The sequence below is a fragment of the Pimephales promelas genome, chromosome 14 (assembly GCF_988280905.1).
Source record: "Pimephales promelas chromosome 14, fPimPro1.hap1.1, whole genome shotgun sequence".
NCBI lineage: Eukaryota > Metazoa > Chordata > Actinopteri > Cypriniformes > Leuciscidae > Pimephales > Pimephales promelas.
In genome coordinates this window covers 31,572,418-31,578,417 of record NC_142782.1, presented here as the reverse complement: position 1 = coordinate 31,578,417, position 6,000 = coordinate 31,572,418, and the positions used below count along the sequence as shown (strand labels likewise).

General features: G+C 34.5%; 1 protein-coding gene across 4 annotated transcripts in view; it reads left to right on the top strand.

Moving 5' to 3' along the window:
• The window catches only part of fgd1 (FYVE, RhoGEF and PH domain containing 1), a 49,189-nt gene that overhangs the window by 25,861 nt on the left and 17,328 nt on the right, over nucleotides 1-6,000 (top strand). The gene's annotated exons all lie outside the window — the stretch shown is intronic.

Sequence of the window (6,000 nt, the reverse complement as noted above, 5' to 3'; positions counted from 1 at the left end):
ATAAATGTAAGAAAGTACATTGAATTCAACTTGAAATTTCAAAATAGAAAGACTGAAATAGGTCAAATATTCTCCAATGATCAGTTTTTTCTTATTTTGGGCAAATCGTCAAGTAAAAGAAATAAAAAGTCATTAAATACTGAAAGATATAGATGAGTTTGACTATTTCACACTGTATTTGTGAAAGTTTGGGGCCGGTCAGATTTTTGAATGTATTTGAAAGAAGTCTCTTTTGCAAAAATGCAGTAAAAACATTAATATTGTTGTGTATATGTTATTATGTGATGCAAAGCTGGATTTTCGGCATCATTACTCAAGTCTTCAGTGTCACATGATCTTTCAGAAATCAATATAATATGCAGATTTGCTGTTCAAGAAACATTTCTTATTATAATCATTGTTGAAAACAGTTGTGCTGCTTAATATTTTTGTAGAAACCTTGATACATGTTTTTTCATAATTCGTTAATGAATAGACAGCGTTTATAGAAATACATCAGTTGCTTGCAACAACATCAAAGTCTTTAATAGCGGTGTAACGATTCCCTCGTGTCACGATACGATACTGAACTCACAATATATCATTGAGATACTCCAAAATATATGATAAAAGGTTAACAAAAAAAATTTTTACTGTTGATTAAAATGGTAAATTTGATATTACGTTATGTGTGTAAATGTTGGACTTCTGGAAACCTAATGCACAGGACAATAGAGACACCAGATTAACAATATTCATGATTCTGAAGCTCAAAATACAGAATTATTTTAAACGAATATGCTTGCACTCTGTCACTGACTAGATAGATTAGAGATAGTTCACTTTAAAAAAAAAACTTTTGCTGATAATTTACCCACCCCCATGTCATCCAAGATGTCCATGTCTTTCTTTCTTCAGTTGAAAAGAAATTAAGGTTTTTGATGAAAACATTCCAGGATTTTTCTCCATATAATGGACTTCAATGGGAACCAAACGGTTGAAGGTCCAAAAGACAGTTTCAGTGCAAACCGTTCAAAGGGCTTTAAACGATTCCAGATGATGAATTAGTGTCTTATCAAGCGAAACAATCGCTCATTTAAAAAATAAATAACAAAGTTTAAGTTTTATAAGCTCAAATGGTCGCCTTGTACAAACTCGTTCATCAAAATGAACGAATCTTTTCCCGAGTCAATTCGTTCATTTCGTTCGTTGAATGAACCAAATGTCTCAGGAAAAGATTTGTTCATTTTGATAAACGAGTTCGAACAGGAGAGTCACGAACGCGCATCACAGAACAGAGCAAGGCGAGCATTTGAGCTTATAAAACCTAAACTTTGTTTTTTTTTTTAAATGAGTGATCGTTTCACTTGATAAGACCCTTATTCATCGTCTGGAATCGTTTAAAGCCCTTTGAACAGTTTGCAGTTTGTACTGAAACTGTCTTTTTGACCTTGAACCGTTTGGTTCCCATTGAAGTCCATTATATGCAGAAAATCCTGGAATGTTTTCATCAAAAACCTTAATTTCTTTTCGACTGAAGAAAAAAAGACATGGACATCTTGGATGACATGGGGGTGAGTAAATTATCAGCAAAAGTTTTTTTTTTTTAAAGTGTACTACTCCTTTAAAATAATGTTGGCCACTTTTTACTGGCAACATCAGGCATTTGGCATTATCAGGACCCACAAATATTCCCCCATTGCATCATACATTATAATCAACATTATATATAGCACTGACACTAAAACTCGAATTCCTCACACAGAAATGTTCATTTTGGGTGAATTATGCACAATACATATTACACAATACATATTGATGCATTTTTGTATTGCGATATATTGTAACACTTTTTAATGTAACGCATCCATTCTGAATAAAAGTATTGAAAATCTCTTACAAAATAAAAATAAAAAGTCTTACTGAATAACTGAGAAGCCACACGGTTTGAATATACTCTCCTGACTTCACGCTGATTGGAAAGCCAGTGTCTGACAAGCTGATAAGTGTATCATCATTCAAATAAGAGTGTTTCTGTGTTTTTTGTGTATAGACATCCATCTGAATTGTGAAGGTGTAACTGTCAGCCTGAGATCAGACCCACGGGGTGGAGATTTCTGCTGCGGTTGGCGAATGCGAATGCCAGCAATACCTCCACCGTACCAGAGCTCATATTTTACAGGCCTCTTGGTACCATTTGAGAAGAATATGACCTTGGTCCTGATGTGTGAATCTCTGAAACACTCACTTCCTTACAGCGCAGGTGCAGGGTTCATCATGTTTGCTCTCCGTCTCGTGATTTCACGCTCAAAGTCTGACCCTAGAACGTTTCCCTTTGGTTTTAGCTTTCTTTCAGGTGTGCACTAATGAACTGCTCATTAACATATTGCTAAACAGTTGTATAGATTTACTGGGGACTTTGATTTTTGATTGGAAATCTTTTAGGTGGATTGTTATTGAAATGCAAACGTCTGCAGTCAATAGGCTTAATCTGGCTCTGAATGTCCTCAAAGTTGTCAGGGAGGCTGGTGTGGCAGATGTTTTATTGAATCATGGGTAATTCAGATTATGCGTAGACCTCTGTCATTTGAGTTTCTCAAAGGGATAGTTCACCAAAAAAGGGAAATTCTGTCATTATTTATGTCGTTTCAAGCACATCACGATCTGATCCGATTTTAAAATATCTTATTCATTTATTAATTGATTTATTTAATTGACTGTCAATTATATTTTAGTTATATTATAGTTTGAATTAGCTTTTATTTCTTTGTTAATTTTAGTTTAATATTTTGTCATTTTATTATATGCTGTTTTAAAATATTGCTATTTATTTCAGTTTTAGTTTTTATTTATTTCCAGTTACGTTTTAGTGCCTCAACTTAAACGTATTTTAGTTTATTGCCAACGCCAAGGCAATAATTCAAAGTTTTTCAGCTAATATTTTTATTTAAACGAACAGATATGTTCTTAATAGTAATAGTAACCCTTCTTTGAATATCACATTTATTTATGCATTTTTTTTATTACATATTATAATTACTTTTCAATATACATACATTACAGGCAAATATAAAATAATAAAGAAACACAATTGAATCAGAATCGTTTAAGACAGCACCTGATAATCTATTATTTCTCTCCCAGTTTCTTTTGTACAAAACAAAATACTATATTTTTGAGGAAGTCTGAGCTGAAAGCATTTTGTGACCAGGGCCATTCAACAAATTCCAAATAACACTAAAATGTGGCATAAATGTCATGAACATCTTAACGTTTGTTTTTCGTGCAGATTAGGAATAACATGAGGGTGAAGACAAAAATGGAGATGAATTATTCCTTTAATAAACTGCAGTCAAAGCACTTCATGGATTAATCTTAAGCCTCTGAATAGAAGAGCAGAACAGCATATTCTTACCCCATTCGTATCTGTCTCTCCTTTATCCTCATGGCCCTAAAAGCCCCCTGTCTGCACTTTATGCCTTCAGGAGAAATGGAGCATGAAAATATCAGTCAGTCAGAAGTAAACTTCTCAAAAGAGAAGATGCTTGCATGAAGCGTATTTCAGCAGAGCTTTATTTTTCATGACATTTCAATTTGTAGTAAGAGCTCGTAATCATTAAAACTCATACTGGAGGAATTTTCTGTTTCTATGTTTAGAGGTCTCAATGACATTGTGGATTGATTGACTTTAGGCTTTGTGCCAGTAAATGGAAATGTATTTCTCTCTCTCTGTCTCTGTCTGTTATGGAAAAAGACCATATGAAAAACTATTTAGATTCTTTTTGAATATAAATTTAAGATTGACCACACAATAATTATACATATATTATGTAAACACAAACTTTTATTTTGGATGCGATTAATCATTTGACAGCCCTAATATGTAGTCTTTGGTTTAACTTATTGTACTAAAATAACAAAATAATGACAACAACACAAAATCAGAACTAGTAAAATCTACAATATCACTCAATTAAGTGCCTACTTAGAAGAGCACTTTAGCAACCATAGCATAGTGTAGTCCTGCTATTTCCTACAAAAGAAGACGAAGAGCTCTTTTCCAAAACGCTATAAATCCATTTCAATAGTTTTCAGGAAAACTACATTTTTTACCTAGACCCACACATTTTGTGAATATTCAAATTATCCTGTTTAAATGTTTTATTGGTTCAGTCTGAACATTTTGAACAATAATTATTAAATCAAACAACAATATTGTTAATGATAATTTAAAAGTTAATTTTATTTTTGCCGGTTCTTTGTGGCAAGCTTTATGCATACGTTGAGATGCGGAATATGCAATTAAAAACGCTCATATGGTTTCTCTCCCATTTAATTAAATCAATATATGTGATTACTGATAATACAAATGGCTTAAATGATCTACTACTAGTCGACTAGAAAACTAGGACTCATTTTGAGGAATGAATGAACATAATAAACCTCTGTTCAGAGTTCCGCCGTGCTGGATTGTGTAGAGCGCTCATTGAATTTGAGGATTTATCGTGTTTAGGCTAAAAACAGGGCTGGCGCTTATCGTGGTTTGGAAAGAAACTGTATCTTGCAGTACATTTTAAACAAGGAAATATAGCGATTCGGCATGAAACGTTGATAGAGCAGTGAAAGGGTTCTGTCCACAGCAGAATGACACGACAAACTCATTTTTTTTAAAAATGTCGTTTAACGCGTTTTGGAAAAGAGCTCTTCAATTACTAAAAAAAAAAAAAAAAAAATCGTGTTTATCTGCCCTATAAGTTGACTTGTTTTGGATTGGCCTGTTCTTTTGATTCATATTTAATCCGTCCCGACTCAAATGGGCTTTTGGGTCACATAGCACATCCCTTTCCCATACAGGACCGTTTCAGAGCACATGGGGAGAACAACATCCAAAACTCTGGTTTCTCCTTCGCTAGCCTTTCTTCACCTTTAAGTAATTTTGCTGGAGCACGTGGAAGTCATTTCAGCCCCCTGCCTGCACTAGCTGGTATGAGTGTCACCATATGGAAGCAATTAGCTCTTTGTAGGGGGACAGACATGCTTTTTTTAAAACGGCAACGTCATCTAGACAGCGGGTCTGCCCAACATCTGACCCGTCCGTTCCGCTTTAAGGAAATTCCGACTCCTGTCCACGCTCAATTTAGTATCAAACTCCACTTTTGATCATTTTAAATAACAAAGCCCATGTAAAAATCGCATTTACATGTGCCTCGTTTCGTTTGTAGCGTGTTTAAGCTCTGAATTTGGTTATGTCACTAGATCCATCTGAAAATGTGTTTCACTGATTGAGCTGAACAGGCAAATATACACAGTCGAGACTGGCACTTTAACACACTGACCTACTTAACACACGATGGCACAACAAGGGCGCTCAACTGCTTACCCAGAAGTCTTTTTCACAGTTTGATGTCATGTTCACATTGTCAGCACAAAGCAGTGAGTAATTTAAGCCCAAGATTGATGTGGAGTATTTACTTGGACTTATCACAGGATCTGGACTCACAGTTTATTGACCCAGAGGTGGTTTGTGTGAAAACGTGTTGTACATTTATGCTTTCTGGCATTCAGACACATCACTCAGCCCAACTGTAATCCATTACGCCCAGCCGGCTCCATTAAATTAGGCTGAATTGAATTTGCCTGTCTTGTTTTCTTCTCTCCTGTTGGTTCTTTAAGCGTTTGCTGTCTGAGATGATCATGCTAGTAATGATGAGCCTATAAGACACGAGGGTAACCACTAACCAGTTAGCTTTTAAATCAACTTATTGAATGGATCTATCTACTAGCTTGTGTTGAACTTTTTGTATTATTGAAAAATTAGTGAAAAAGTTTGGGGTCAGTTAATTAAAAAAAAAAGCTTTTATTCAGCAAGGATGCATTAAATTAACCTTAATGTGAAAAGTGACATTAAAGACAATGTTACAAAATAATTTCAAATAAATGCCATCACTCTGAACTTTCTTTTCCCACACAACTCTTTTCAACATTGATTGATTATTATAAGAAATACTTTCTGAAGGATTC